The following is a 15,098-nucleotide window of genomic DNA, read 5'->3' as shown; positions in this document are numbered from 1 at the left end:
TGTCTTTATTTGCCAAAAACTCACAACTCAAATGCAAAAGCTGTCCTCCGGATCACAGCCGGGGTTTCCACTCAGTATGTGTAAACCTGTTGCCGTGCGAGACGGCCGTGCTCTGTCACTTAGGGTACATCAGATACGTTGCCTTCACAGGCCTGAGTTCAGCTTCACACAGGCTTGCATAGCTTCCTGCTCTGCTGCTAGCAATCCCAACACTAACATACCCAAACCTTTGCTGCAGGTTTTTAAATGAAAACTGTGGACATGAGCCACATTCAAGACCCGGGCTGGAGTTATTGAACCACCCCACTGCCATCCTGTAGTTCACTCCAAAAATAAAAGCCCATGCTGGGTTTTCTTAAATCTGACTTAGTCAAATAGCTTGACCAAGTCTAAACTTTACTTTTTATTTTGCACTGCAACCACAGCTGTGCCTACGACTGCAATGCACTCCAGCGGGTTCAATATGCCTCTATGCCCATCCTGGGGGATACATATTGTCCCCCTAACTGCCTCACATAATCCCCCCCCCCCTGTTCAAACTTGAGGGCTTGAACGCCTGTAACCATTCAGGGTGCCCGTGACAGGGCATCCGCTTTTCCCTGCGATGTTCCACCGAGTCTGGTGACTTGAGCATTCCTCTCTTTGGCATTTCTCATCCATACCAAGGTTGAATGGTCTGTCACCAAACGAAACTGTCGCCCAAGCAAATAATAGCATAGCAAATGCAAGGCCCATTTAATAGCCAAGTACTCCTCCACTAGACTATATTTTTTCTCTGCCGGGTTAAGTTTCCTACTCAAGTAGGTGACCGGATGTTCCTCTCCGTTCACCTCCTGCAACAGTACCGCTACTAGGCCTACCTCACAGACATCGGTTTGCACAATGAAGTTTTTCTTGAAGTTGGGGCTGATGAGGACCGGCTGTCCACATAACGCTAACATCTTGGACTGGAACACTTCCTCCTCTTTAGGGTTCCACCGAACCATAACCGACTTCTTCCTCTTTAGGAGATCGGTCAGGGGTACCGATCTCCCAGCAAAATAAGGTAAAACAGGCAGTAATACCCAATGATGCCGAGGAACACTCTCACCTGTTTAGTATTCAAAGGCCAGGGCCACTTTTGAATGGCCTCAATCTTGTTTATTTGGGGTTTGATAACCCCACGGCCAATCATGTACCCTAAGTACCGGGCTTCCTCGAGTCCTATCGTGCATTTTTTTGGGTTTGCTGTTAACTCGTGACTCTGAGTGAATCCAGCACCATTTGTACCTGGGACAGGTGGGTATGCCAGTCGGTACTAAAGATGATGATATCATCTAAATATGCCGACGCGTACTTCTGATTAGGCTGTAACACTATGTCCATCAACCTCTGAAGGTGGCCAACAAGCAAGACGACATAGTGATATAGGCCCTCTGGCGTTATAAAGGTGATCTTTTCTTTTGCTGATTCTGTCAGTGGCACCTGCCAGTACCCCTTGGTGAGATTGAGCGTGGTGAAGTACTGGGCCTGGCCCAGTCTCTCGATCAGCTCGTCTACCCGAGGCATTGGATAAAGATCAAATTTTGACACCTTATTCAATTTCCGGAAGTCATTACAGAATCGTAATAATCTGTCTGGCTTTGGAATCAGCACAATGGGGTTAGCCTAATCACTCCTAGATTTCTCGATGACTCCTAACTGGAGCATTTGTTTTACTTCAGCCGCAATGGCTTGCCTCCGGGCTTCTGCTACACGGTATGGTTTCATTCATACCTTCACCCGAGGCTCGGTGACAATGTCATGTTGGATCACAGAGATCCGGCCGGGCAGTTCTGAGAATACCTCTGTATTTTGCTACACCAAATTCCGAGCCTCCTGTCGCTGCTGTTTCACGAGAGCGTCACTTATCTAAACCTCACCCCCGGCTTCGTCCCTGGCCAGTGACAGAGGGTTCCCGGATGGTACGATCGGAGTCGCATCCGTAATCAAACATTCCGGTCTTTTCATCCTTTCAGCAGGTTCATATGATACAGTTGTTCCGGTTTTCTCTTTCTGGGCTGGAACAGTCTGTAATTTACTTCCCCTAACTTTTCCCATACTTCATATGGCCCTTGCCACTTGGCCATCAGTTTACTCTCTGCTGTGGACACTAACACTAACACCCGTTCCCCTTTTATTAAGGACCAGACTGTGGCTCTTTTATTATATGTGTGACTCTGCGCTGCCTGGGCATCCATTAGATGCTCTTTTACTATAGGCATAACCGCTGCGATCCGATCCTGCATACTTGACACGTGTTCAATTACACTCTTATGCTGAGTCGGCTCCTGTTCCCACGTCTCTTTGGCTACGTCCAGCAACCCCCTAGGATGCCTGCCGTGCAATAGCTCAAAGGGTGAGAACCCAGTGGAAGTCTGTGGTACCTCATGGACTGCGAGCATCAAATAGGGCAGTAACATGTCCCAATCCCTCCCGTCCTTGGAGATCACCTTTTTTAACATAGATTTAAGTGTCTTGTTAAATTTCTCCACTAACCCATCGGTCTGTGGAACGTACAACGATGTGCGCAACTGTTTTATTCGGAGCAGCTTACATAGTTCCCTTGTCACCTTGGACATAAAAGGAGTCCCCTGATCTGTAAGGATCTCCTTAAGTAGCCCAAGGTGGCAGAACATGGCAAACAGCTCGCGGGCAATAAGTTTTGCCGAAGTGTGGCGAAGTGGTATTGACTCCGGGTAATGGTTGGCATAATCTACTACCACCAAAATATGTTGGTGGCCAGAGGTGGATTTTACTATAGGCCCCACCAGATCCATCGCAATCCGCTCAAATGGTACCTCTATAATGGGTAAAGAAGCCAATGGACTCCAGAAATTTGCAGTGGGTGTGGTAAGTTGACACTCGGGACACGACTCACAATACCTCTGCACCTCGGCATAAATCCTGGGCCAAAAGAACCACTGTAAAATACAATCTTGCGTTTTCTTCATCCCTACGTGTCCATCCAGCATGTGTGTGTGGGCCATCTCTAGCACCGCCTGACAGTATGACTGTGGCACTACCAGCTATTCCACCACTTCACCCCGGATTTTATCAACCCTATATAATAAATCCTGGTTGACAGCCATGCGTGGGAAAACTGCCTCTGCACCCGGTTGCTGAGGCACCCCATTTATTTCTACCACCCTTTCTCATGCCCGGGCTAGAGTGGGATCCTGGAGCTGAGCTGTCCCAAATGTACCAGGGGACACTTCCAGCTCTGGGATCGATGGGGTCTCCTCGACCTCTCCTGCCAATACCTCTAGGTAACCTCCACCGTCGGATATTCGCAGAGTTCGCCATGTATGCAAACGACCATGACTTTACCCTGTTATGCTCGCGCCCAGACTGACTGGCGTGAGCTTGATTAGTGATCCCACTGGACCATGAACCGAGGAGTGCCTGGAGGGGCATAACTAAGTATCAATTCGGTCTGACCAAGGTCACACGGCGGCTCAGTCGACTCCGTGAACCAGGGAGGAACCGAGCAGAGGGACCAGGTGCTACTTCAGGTCAGACCCCGGTCACAGTTGTTGACCCACACCGGGGAATGCAGGAACAGGCAGGTTAGACTGGCATACAGACAGGTGTGTACTGGCTGGCATGGCTGGTATGAAGACAGGTGGGTATTGGCAGGCACGGCTGGTATGCAGACAGGAGGGAACGGGCAGGCATGGCTGGCATGCAGACAGGTGGGCACTGGCAGGCACGGCTGGTATGCAGACAGGCGGGTACTGGCAGGTAGGAACGCAGGCAGGATAGGGACCAGTACAGACTGGGACACAGGAGCGGAGCAGCAGTTGCGGTGGACAGCAGAGCAGAGCGAAGCCGCAGATGCAGTGAACAAACAGAGCAGAGCGAAATCGCCGGGGCGGTGAACAAGCAGAGCAGAACCGCCGGAGCGGTGAACAAACAGAGCAGGGCGAAACCGCTGATGCGGTGAACAAGCAGAGTGGAGCACAACCGCAGGTGTGGTGAACAAGCAGAGCGGAGCAAAACCGCAGGTGCAGTGAACAAGCAGAGTGGAGCAAAACCACAGGTGCGGTGAACAAGCAGAGCGGAGCAAAACCGCAGGTGCGGCGAACAAGCAGAGCGGAGCAAAGCTGCAGGTGCAGTGAAAAAGCAGAGTTGAGCAAAACCGCAAGTGCGGTGAACAAGCAGAGTGGAGCAAAACCGCAGGTGCGGTGAACAAGCAGAGCGGAGCAAAACCGCAGGTGCGGTGAACAAGCAGAGTGGAGCAAAACCACAGGTGCGATGAACAAGCAGAGCGGAGCAAAACCGCAGGTGCGGCGAACAAGCAGAGCGAAGCAAAATCGCAGGTGCGGTGAAAAGGCAGAGTTGAGCAAAACCGCAGGTGTGGTGAACAAGCAGAGTGGAGAAAAAACGCAGGTGCGGTGAACAAGCAGAGCGGAGCAAAACCGCAGGTGCGGTGAACAAGCAGAGCGGAGCAAAACCGCAGGTGCAGTGAACAAGCAGAGAGGAACGAAACCGCAGGTGCAGTGAACAAGCAAAGCGGAACTGCAGGTGCGGTGAACAAGCAGAGCAGAACCGCAGGTGCGGAGAACAAGCAGAGCGGAACCGCAAATGCGGTGAACAAGCAGAGCAGAGTGGAACCGCAGGTGCGGTGAACGAGCAGAGCGGAACCCCGGATGCGGTGAACAAGCAGAGCAGAACAGAGCAGAAGGTGCAGGCAGACAGGACAGGGCTCTATTCACATGGAACAGACTGGAAAATACAGGAAGATGGTTAGAACACAGGAGGTAGATACGGAGGAAAGGAAAGGGGACAAGCAGAACCAGATACACACAAGGTACTTAAAATGAAGTAGCGAGTGGACACAAAACTCACAAACAGAAGTACAGAGACAACGAGTTGGAGTTAGGTGCAGGTTCAGACACTGCAGGAAAAGGGAAGGTTCGGACATAGAGACAAACAGGTAACGGGCTAGGACACTGTTCAGACAGGAACTGAACCGGGAACAAGATACAGGAACGAGCCTGGGTACTCAGCCCCCAGGGTGGCGGAAACAGACTAGAAGTCAGAGATACAGGTAGCAGCCCTGGGTACTCAGCCCCCAGGGTGGCAGAAACAGACTAGAGTCAGGACAGGACCTGGCAACTCACAGTTGCACAGAACACACTGTAAGAAAGTGTTGCTCAGGCACCTCCTACTGGGTGGAGGGTGTTTAAGTATCCAGTGACTCATAGCAATAGGCTGGGGATGCATTAGGACCGGGCACACTGTAGATTTAAGAATCAGGAAGCAACAGTGCTGACGCCCTAAGCCAGCAGACAAGAGACATACAAACAGCAGGTACTGGAGCAAAGTGTGCAGCCTGGCCTGATAGGTAAGATTGCGGTCTTGCATGGTGGGAGATGGTAAGCCATGCAAGCACGCCGCCAGGGATGTTACAGTACCCCCCCCTTTACGCCCCCTCTTCTTCAAGCCAGCAAGGATTTCCTGCAGAGAATTTGGAGGCCAATCCTTCTCTTCAAGAAGATTACCTCTTCTGTCCACTAGAGGGAACGAAACTGGTCTCACCATCTTGGTGACTAGGATGTTTCCTCCCATTGAGCCATCCTCAGCAACAGAGGAAGTGGGTGAAGTACCAGGAACAGGACACAGGAAAGTCTCTCTCCACTTGTTAATATCGGGTAGTACCCCAAAGGATTCATGGGACAACTGGAGGTCCTCCACCTGGTTGGAAGGGTGCAGAGACTCGGGGTTAACCACAGCTTTGACGTACACTTGCCAAGCTTACTGGATGAAGTGGGCGAAGTACCAGGTACAGGGTGCAGAAAAGTCTCTCTCCATTTGTTATCAGATAGCATCCCAGAGGATTTAGGAGGCAACTGGAGGTCCTCCGCCTGGTTGGAGGGCTGCAGAGACTTGGAGGTAGCCACCACCTTGATGAACTTATTGCCAGATTTGTCAGAGATGGAGGATCCTTGCTTAGGGACCAACTTCAGTCTGGTTTCTGAGATGACATGTCTGCGAGGCAGTGCGGTGCCTAAAGCCAGATCATTGATACAATCGTCGAGACTGTGTGGGGACAATGCCTCCGCTTCCCTTCCTTCGGAGACTTCAGCGCACAGCGAGTCAGCGACTAGCAGATCTGGTGAAGAAGAAGAAGAAACTGCTGACTGTCCTGAAGATATGGGAACTGGACACCCCTTGCACCTCAGCAGTCCCCCAGGAAACACCATGCAAGATCTCCAGACCTGAGCGGGCACTAGATCTCTCGGCTCTGGACGACCTGTGGGTAAACCAGACAGCACCTGGAATGTGAACTTCTTCATGTGTAATGCTCCAATCTGGAGCTTAATTTGTACAGACATATTTTGACTGTTTCTGAGTAGGGCTCGTCCTTCCGCTGACAATGCCCAAACCAGCTTCTGGAGTTGTCGGATGGGAATCAGACACCGACTCTTCAAGGCTTTAAGCCCGAAACTTACGGTTAATCCGAGGCCTTCACTTGCCACGGAGACAGTCATGGTCATCTCTGGAGAGGAAATACTAACGCCAAGGGCAGCCTCTCCTACAGGCCTAATGTCTTGGAATTCTCCAACCTTCACTGGACAAAGACCGTCAGGGGGTCCCAAACAACCGCAGCGGGACCGCAATCCGATTTTGTGACTGAGTTCTCGTCTTTGCTTTGCCTGACGAATATAGTCATCCTTCATGGGTTCTGTGCAAATAGCTGCCTCTACAGGCTAGGGAACAGGAGGTCTTTGGGAGGACAGAACCTGGCGTGACGGTTTACCTCTGCGCCTTGCTCGTCTGGACTGCCTCTTGAGGTTGGGAAGAGAAGCATTCTGTGGAGCATTGTCATCCTGTGTGGATTCTGTGTGGGCAGCAGTCTCTTCAGGCTGGAGAACTGGTAGGCTACCTACACACATCACCCATCGGGGCTGCTCCAGGATATTGGGAAGGGAAGCTTTAGCAGAAGCTTCAGGATTAGGGTCATCGAAGACCATTAGAAAGGCCACCAGGAAGGCCTGCAGGTCAGAGACGATAGGATCCCATGCTTCCCATAGGGGGGTGATCCATTTCAAGGCATCACCCGCTAGGTAGGACATCATGAATGCTACTTTAACCCGATCGGTAGGAAAATAGTGAGCATAGAATTTGAAATGCAGCATGCATTGCTCCACAAATGCATGGCTTCGTTTTGGATCCCCATAGTACCGTGGTGGATCCGCAGGAACGAGTGCTGATAGCTCCATTTGGGCTGGTGCGTAAATCGCCTGGACCTTAGCTTGCAAATTTTTTTTTCCTTGGTGCACGTATTCGCCAGACAAGGATTCAAATGTCTCTGAAAGCGAAGGGCCGTGGGGCTCAACGGGAACCACGGCCTGAGCAAACTGTTACGCTCGCGCCCGGACTAACTGGTGTGAGCTTGATTAGTGATCCCACTGAACCATGAACCGAGGAGTGCCTGGAGGGGCGTAGCTAAGTATCAACTCGTTCCGACCAAGGTCACACGGCGGCTCAGTCGACTCCGTGAACCAGGGAAGAACCGAGCAGAGGGACCAGGTGCTACTCCAGGTCAGACCCCGGTCACAGTTGTTGACAAGTGTTGAGCCACCCCCGTAGTGTTCGAGTTCGGTTCAGTTCGTCGAACACCCGTGTGTCCGCCGAACTGTTCGTCGAACTGTTCGTCGAACACCTTCGAACACCGTTAAAACCAATGGCAGGCAAAGAAAAACACATAGAAACACATAGAAAACACCTTCAAAGGTGTCCAAAAGCTGACAAACTGCTCAGAAGACACAACTAACACATGGAAAAGTGACAAGTGCATATAGTCATGCGAAAAGAAAAGAGGTGGAGGAGTAAAAGGAGGGGGAGACACAGATATAGGCATGTCATGCCCTTCTAAAATCCAAAAAGTGAGAAGCCGACACGTTCAGTCCGCTCCTGCCCGTGCCACCTCCGCGTCGCCGGGTTTGTGCCAGAGCCGCGGTGAACCCTGACGGCCAGCCCCCCTCTCCCAATACTGGTGCCTGTCCGCTGGTGGGTCGAGCGAGCCCCCCTGTGGTGGAGGCAGCTCTAAGCTTTTTAATTTAAATTGTCTCTCTAATTTGAATGAATACACTTTAAATCCATTTACAGGGATCTATTGGAGGGCAAGTCTCATGCCAGCAGCCGCGTAATTCCAGCTCCAGTAGCGTCCACTAAAGCTGCTGCAGTTAAAAAGCTTTTATAAGGATTGAGCTCGGCTGTCCACCGCAAGGCATCCTACTGCCAGTCCCAGCCCCTATGCCTTGGGGTGCCTCCTGATGCTCTTCACTGAGTATCCCGTGGTCCCGAGGCATTTCCTTTGAAAAAATTAAGTGTCCAAACTACAGGTGGTGTAGCTTGCTTAACAGCCGGGATAATCCGCTGACTAGCAGACACTGCTACTAGGCACAAAGTATTTCCTGGGCTAGTTGCAGTTAAAAATTTGTAATTAAATACTCTCGTTGGATGCTGAGAAAGCATTCCATAGAGTCTCCTGGCACGCCATATATGATTCTCTTAAAAAGCTTGGGGTAGGGGTCTAGGGGACCCTTTTATAGCCAAAATCACGGCCCTGTATCGCAATACGTCACCTAGGCTGAAGATAAATGGAACTGTAGCACCCTGAGGGCTCGGTTGCTACAGAGGTATTGCACCTCACCCAGAGGTGTGATATCTCACTCTCAGGTAAGGATGTAGTGTGGATCAGGACCCGACACCTGCATGCATTACACCACATTGCCGTGGGGCAGGGCGACCAATATGCCCCTGAGATGGGCACGACAGTCTCTGTCCCTGGATGGAGTGGGGGGAGGGAACACTGAGGAAGGGGAACCCTGTAGTGCAGGAGCAGGGAGGAAGCAGTTCCTGGGTGCATTGAGAAGTGAGTATAAAAGGTGGGCACCATCTTAGTTCAGTGCAGAGAAGTCTGAGCAGAAGTGGCAGGGAGCAGGGGCTCTGCATGAGCTCTGCTCCGGAGGCGGGCCTAGTAACAGAGGCCCAGGCCTGGAAGAGGGAGAAGGAAGGAAGAGGAGCGGAGAGGGCTCCAGGAACGAGGAACGAAGGGATCCCAGGAGTGCGGACGGGCGAGTCGCCACCGCACGCCCGAATCCACCTGCGTGGAGGGGTCAGGCCAAAGGGGGAGACCGGTCCCCGCAACTAGTGGAGGCAGGAAACGACCCTCAGCTAGAAACAGGAGGCTGTGACATTTTATGTGGCGCAGCCCCTCGCTACACCCGCTAGGAAGGCACCACATAGGGTCAGGGAAACTGGCGCCAAGTTTACCAAGAGGAGGCCCGAGGCAGCCGGACAGAAGGGTTGGTAAGAAAGGCCAGACAAAGGACACACAAAGGGGGTCCTGTGAAGCGCTCCAAAGTTATCTGGGAGTTGTCTGAGCCCCTCACCTGGTGAGCACAGTACGACGTGGGCAGCCGTTACCTGCAGACGTGGTCTGGATAATAAGAACTGTGAGTAAAGGCCCTGGACTGCATCACTGACTCCGTGTCGTTACTGCTGCTGCCCTGCACCATCACCCCCATCCTCCGCATACACTGCCCTGAGGCTATACTCCTCCCGTGGGGAGTTATGCTACGCTCTGCTGCACCCACAACACCAGCCTCAGCGGTCTGCCCTGGAGCGGCGGGTCACTCTGACCGCAATCCACGGGTGGCGTAGTCGGACATTTAAACATCAAAACCACATAAATAGTTCCGCCACTGGTTTGACCGCCCTGAGCCACGGAACCGGGTCGCCGCCACGGAGACTACAACCACCAGCATCCACCAAAAAGGGTCCGGCTCCGGGTGTCCCAAGGCCCAGGGGGCGCGTCAGAACATTTTCATCACCTTTCACAATCACCAATGGGACAAGGCAGGGATGTTCTCTGTCCCCTCTCTTATACATCCTAGTGACGGAGCACCTGCTCTCATCAATTCGCCATAACCCCAATATTAGGTGGATTGAGGTGGGAGGCACCGAGTACAAGTGCTCTCTATTTGCTGATGATGTCCTAGTATATATCACTCAATCACATATATCCATCCATGCTGTTATGGCTGAAATAGATCACTTTGTTACATGGTCAAATTTTAAAATCAATGCAGCGAAGTCTGAGGCCCTCGATGTCTCCCTCCCCAAATCCATATAGGATTCCATCCAGTCCAACTTTCCCTTTGCCTGGCCCTCACAGAGTATCAAATACTTAGGAATTCGTATTCATAGAGACCTCTCCCGTGTATGTTATCTTAATTTTGGGCCCTTTATTGAACAACTCCATACAGACCACGGTTGGCAAGTTAGAACTGTAAGATTCACTACGTGAACCACTGGTGTTTTGTGGAAAAGCACATGTACACTGTGTTCCAAATTATTATGCAAAAAGTGTTTAGGAGTGATAAGGGAAGAATTTGTTTGTTTGTCAGTTAAACTCATTGATGGTGATGTGTGTCAGGGCTCTTTATATCACTGTAAGCAATTGCAGACACCTGTGCTAATTAGTTTGGCAGGTGTGTCCAATGAAAGGCAAGACTACTTAAGAAGGCTGTCTCACATTATTAAGCAGCCTACATTTTCTGCCAAAATGGGAAAGAAAAAGGATGTGTCGGCTGCTGAGAAGCAACAAATTGTGGAGTGTTTAGGTCAAGGCATGACTACAATCAACATTGTGCGATGATCAGGATGAAGTGTCTTGGCAATCAAGAAGTATGTAGCTGATTCACAGTACACACGTGTGCGTGCTGATAAGGGCAAATTGAGGACTCTTTCCTACTGGCAATTACGTCAGGTTGAAAGAGCAGTGGCAAAAAAGCCTTGTCATAGCAGCAGACAAGTTTTTGAAGCTGCTGGTGCCTCGAACGTCCCCCGAACAACAAGATGCAGGGTCCTTCAGAGGTTTGCAGCTGTGCATAAGCCATCCTGTCGACCTCCTCTATCCACTTCACACAAGCAGAAACGGCTCCAGTGGGCCAAACATTACATGAAGACTGATTTCAAAACTGTTTTGTTCACGGATGAGTGCCGTGCAGCGCTCGATGGTCCAGATGGATGGAGTGGAGGATGGCTGGTTGATGGACACCCCACGCAAACACGGCTACAGCGCCAACAAGGAGGAGGTGGAGTAATGTTTTGGGCTGGAATCATGGGGAGAGAGATTGTCGGCCCCTTTAGGATCCCTGAAGGCGCTAAAGATGAACTCCATAATGTATGTGGATTTTCTCAAACAGCACTTCCTGCCATGGTTCAAGAAGAAGAACCGTGTATTTCACAGCAAGATCATTTTTTTGCATGATGATGCACCATCTCATGCTGCACATAAAACATATGCATCTCTGGCTGATATGGGCATAAAAGGGGACAAACTTATGGTGTGACCCCCATGCTCCCCTGACCTCTACCCCATTCAGAACCTTTGGAGCATCATTAAAAGGAGTGTCTATGATGGCGGGAGGCAGTTCACATCTAAGCAACAGCTCTGGGAGGGTATTCTGTCCTCATGCAAAACAATTGAAGCAGAAACCATCCAAAACCTGACAAATTCAATGGACGAGAGAGTTCAGAAGCTCCTTTCGAACAAGGGGTCCTATGTGAAAATGTAACATCACCTAGAATAAAGTTTTGAGTTGAAAACTGTTTGATTTCAGTTTCTAACAACCTGCTAATGCTTATAATTTCAAAAATGACCATTTTTTTGGTCTTTATTAAAATGAAAAGGTTGATCGAAAAGTTTGGGGGATCTAAGAGTGTGGCAACCCAGTAGTCATGATTACTTCGAATTCTGACAATATGAGGGTCATGCTGCAGGTAGTGCAGCAAGAAGGCACTTATGTGTCTTGCGCATCTCGGAGCCCCAAAATTATTTTCCGGGCTAGATGCAGCTAAAAATTATTATTAATTTTAAATCTGATGAAGCTTTAGTATAGATGGCCTAATAGGATCAGTGCTGCACACTGCTACAAAGCCCAAATTATTTTCCAGTCAAGATACAGATAAACATGATTAGTAATTTTAAATCTGGTGGAGCTTATTATAGATGGCCTAATAGAATCAGTGCTGCACACTGCTACAAAGCCCAAATTATTTTCCAGCCAAGATACAGATAAACATGATTAGTAATTTGAAAGCTTAAAACGGTTGGTAGGGTGATTTTAACCAATCATCAAGCTTTTACTCTCCCCAGGATGACACAGGGGTAGAAAAGTCGTTTCGGATCCATGATTTGTTCATCTTTATGAACGTGAGTCTGTCTACATTATCAGTGGAGAGCCGCGTGCGCTTATCTGTCAGCACAACACCAGCAGCGCTGAACACACGTTCAGACAGAACGCTGGCTGCGGGGCATGACAAGATCTCCAAGGCGTAAGTGGCTAGCTCCGGCCATTTATCCAGATTGGAAGCCCAAAAAGAGCAAGGGTCCAGTGACACAGTCATGGCTTCAATGTTTACTTGGAGATACTCCTGTACCATCGTCTCTAGGCGTTGACTATGTGTCAGACTTCTTGTCTCCTGTGGCCTTGCAAAGGATGGGCTAAAAAAGTGGTGAAATGATTTCGCAAAATTGATGTTACCAGCAGATACTGTGGTTCTGTTACGGTTTGAGTGCTGAACACTTGACGGTCCCACGGTTGGCAAGTTGGAACTGTGAGATTCACTACGTGCACCACTGGTATTTTGTGGAAAAGCACATGTAAGATTCTGCAACAGTCTCTGCTGATACTCCTGCATGCGTGCATCCCTTTCTATGGCAGGAATAATTTCTGCAAATTTACTTTTGTATCGGGGATCTAACAGTGTGGCAACCCAGTAGTCAGGATTATTTCTCATTCTCACAATTCGAGGGTCATGTTGCAGGTAGTGCAGCAAGAAGGCACTCATGTGTGTTGCGCATCCAGGAGCACCAAGTCCCTGTTGTGTTGGTGGCGTGGTAACAATCTTGCTTCCTTCCTCTGTCCTCTCCCCCCAACCTCGCACAACAGAAATGTGATCAAGGTCTCCCTCATCTGATGAGTCTTCCATCAGTTCGTCCTCCACTTCTTCCTGGGCTCCTGCACCTTCCTCACTAGTTTGGCTGCTACCATGCGCCCTGGTAAAACCATCTCCCCCACCCTCACATGCCTGCCGCCTTGGTGCTGCCGACCGTCTGGACCTTGCAGATGTTAGCCCTTCCGCATACAACTCCTCCTCCTCTACTTCCTCCACCTCCTCTTGTGCCAGCACCTGACTCCGAATTCTGTTTAACATGTGCTCCAGCATGTAAATCACTGGAATAGTCATGCTGATAATGGCATCGTCAGCACTAAACATCTTCGTCGCCATTTCAAAACTGTGCAGAAGGGTGCATAGGTCCCTGATCTGAGACCACTCCTCCAGCGTGATTTGCCCCACCTCTGGATCTCGTTGGCCCAGACTATACGTCAGAACGTATTGCACCAGGGCTTGTCGGTGCTGCCACAGTCGCTGCAACATGTGCAGAGTTGAATTCCACCGGGTAGGCACATCGCATTTTAGCCGGTGAAGTGGCAGGCCCAACGACTTCTGTAGAGATGTAAGTCGCTGAGCTGCGGGATGCGAACGGCGGAAGTGAGCACACAGCGACCGTGCCCTCTGCAGAAGGCCATCTAGTCTGGGATAGTGGGCTAAAAATTGCTGGACAACCAGGTTCAACACGTGAGCCATACAAGGCACGTGTGTGACATTGCCCCGGCGAAGGGCCGCACCCAGGTTTGCAGCATTGTCGCACACGGCCTTCCCTGGTTTCAGGTCCAGTGGAGACAACCATTCATGAAATTGGTTCTCCAGAGCTGACCACAACTCCTCAGCTGTGTGACTCACATTTCCCAGACATTTCAATGTAAAAACCACCTGATGACGTTGAGCCCTACTGCCAGCATAGTAAGGAGGTGTGCAGGATCCCTTCTGCGCAGTTAGAAAGCTTGTGGCATGACCAGACAGGCTTTGGGTGCAGGTGGAAGACCGAGAGGAGGTTGAGGAGGCAGAAGCAGTGGAGGAACTTTGACATAAAGAGGATTGACGCACAACTCGTGGGGACGGCAAGACTTGGACAGCAGCCCCTTGTCCTGCTGTCACCATAGTTACCCAGTGCCCAGTCAGCGACATGTAACGCCCCTGTCCATGCCTACTCGTCCAAGTGTCTGTGGTGAAATGCACCCTGTCACACACAGAGTTTCTCAAAGAAGCGGTGATGTTGTGTGCGACATGCTGGTGGAGCGCAGGCACACCTTTCTTTGAGAAGTAGTGCCGACTGGGCATCTGGTACTGGGGCACTGCGACGGACATAAGGTCTCGAAAATCCTCTGTGTCCACCAGGCGGAAAGGCAGCATTTCTGTAGCCAAGAGCTTGCAGATGGTGAAATTCAACCTCTTAGCTTTCTCATGGCTAGGAGGAAATGGTCTTTTACTTGTCCACATCTGAGGGACCGAGGGCTGGCTATTGTGCTTAGACGGGGTTGATAAGGGTGTCCCCGGCAAACTGCCGGTCTGTGAGGAGGATGCAGGCGGACATGTTAGGTTGCCTTGATCCAAAGGTGGTGCTATCGATGTCGGACAGCGCTCAACACCAGCTGGTGTTACCACCTCCAAAGAAAATGATGACCTGCCAATCACGCTGGCTGTTGCGGGTAAAGAGGTGGCAGGTCTGCACCCCAAAACAGGTGTGACTGCTGTCCCCCCAGTCACAGAGGATGAAGAGGCCGCGGATGCACAAGATATGGCAGACGGTGGTTGGCCCGGCCGGCTAGGCCGCATTGTAGCACACTGAGCTTCCCACTGCAACTTATGCTTCATGTCCATGTGCCGGTTCATGCATGAAGTACTCAAACTATGTATTTTTTGGCCTCTACTTAGCTTTTGCTGACAAATGTTACAGATAACACGAGTTGGGTCATCTTTATCGATCTGAAAAAATGCCAAGGCTATGCAAGGCTTAGCACCCATGCGACCTGAAGAGCCACCACGACTTGTGGTGAGAGGCAGAGTTGTGTTTGAGGATGCAGTTGTTGACGTGCTTCCAGTACTACGTCTCTGTCCAGGAAGGCGCAACCTGACCTCGTCGTCACTAGCAT

The sequence above is a fragment of the Phyllobates terribilis genome, unplaced genomic scaffold (genome assembly GCF_046119375.1).
Source record: "Phyllobates terribilis strain yellow unplaced genomic scaffold, ASM4611937v1 Scaffold_9__5_contigs__length_417890890, whole genome shotgun sequence".
Taxonomy (NCBI): domain Eukaryota; kingdom Metazoa; phylum Chordata; class Amphibia; order Anura; family Dendrobatidae; genus Phyllobates; species Phyllobates terribilis.
The sequence above is the reverse complement of the archived record's forward strand: the minus strand, read 5'-3'. Positions refer to the sequence as shown.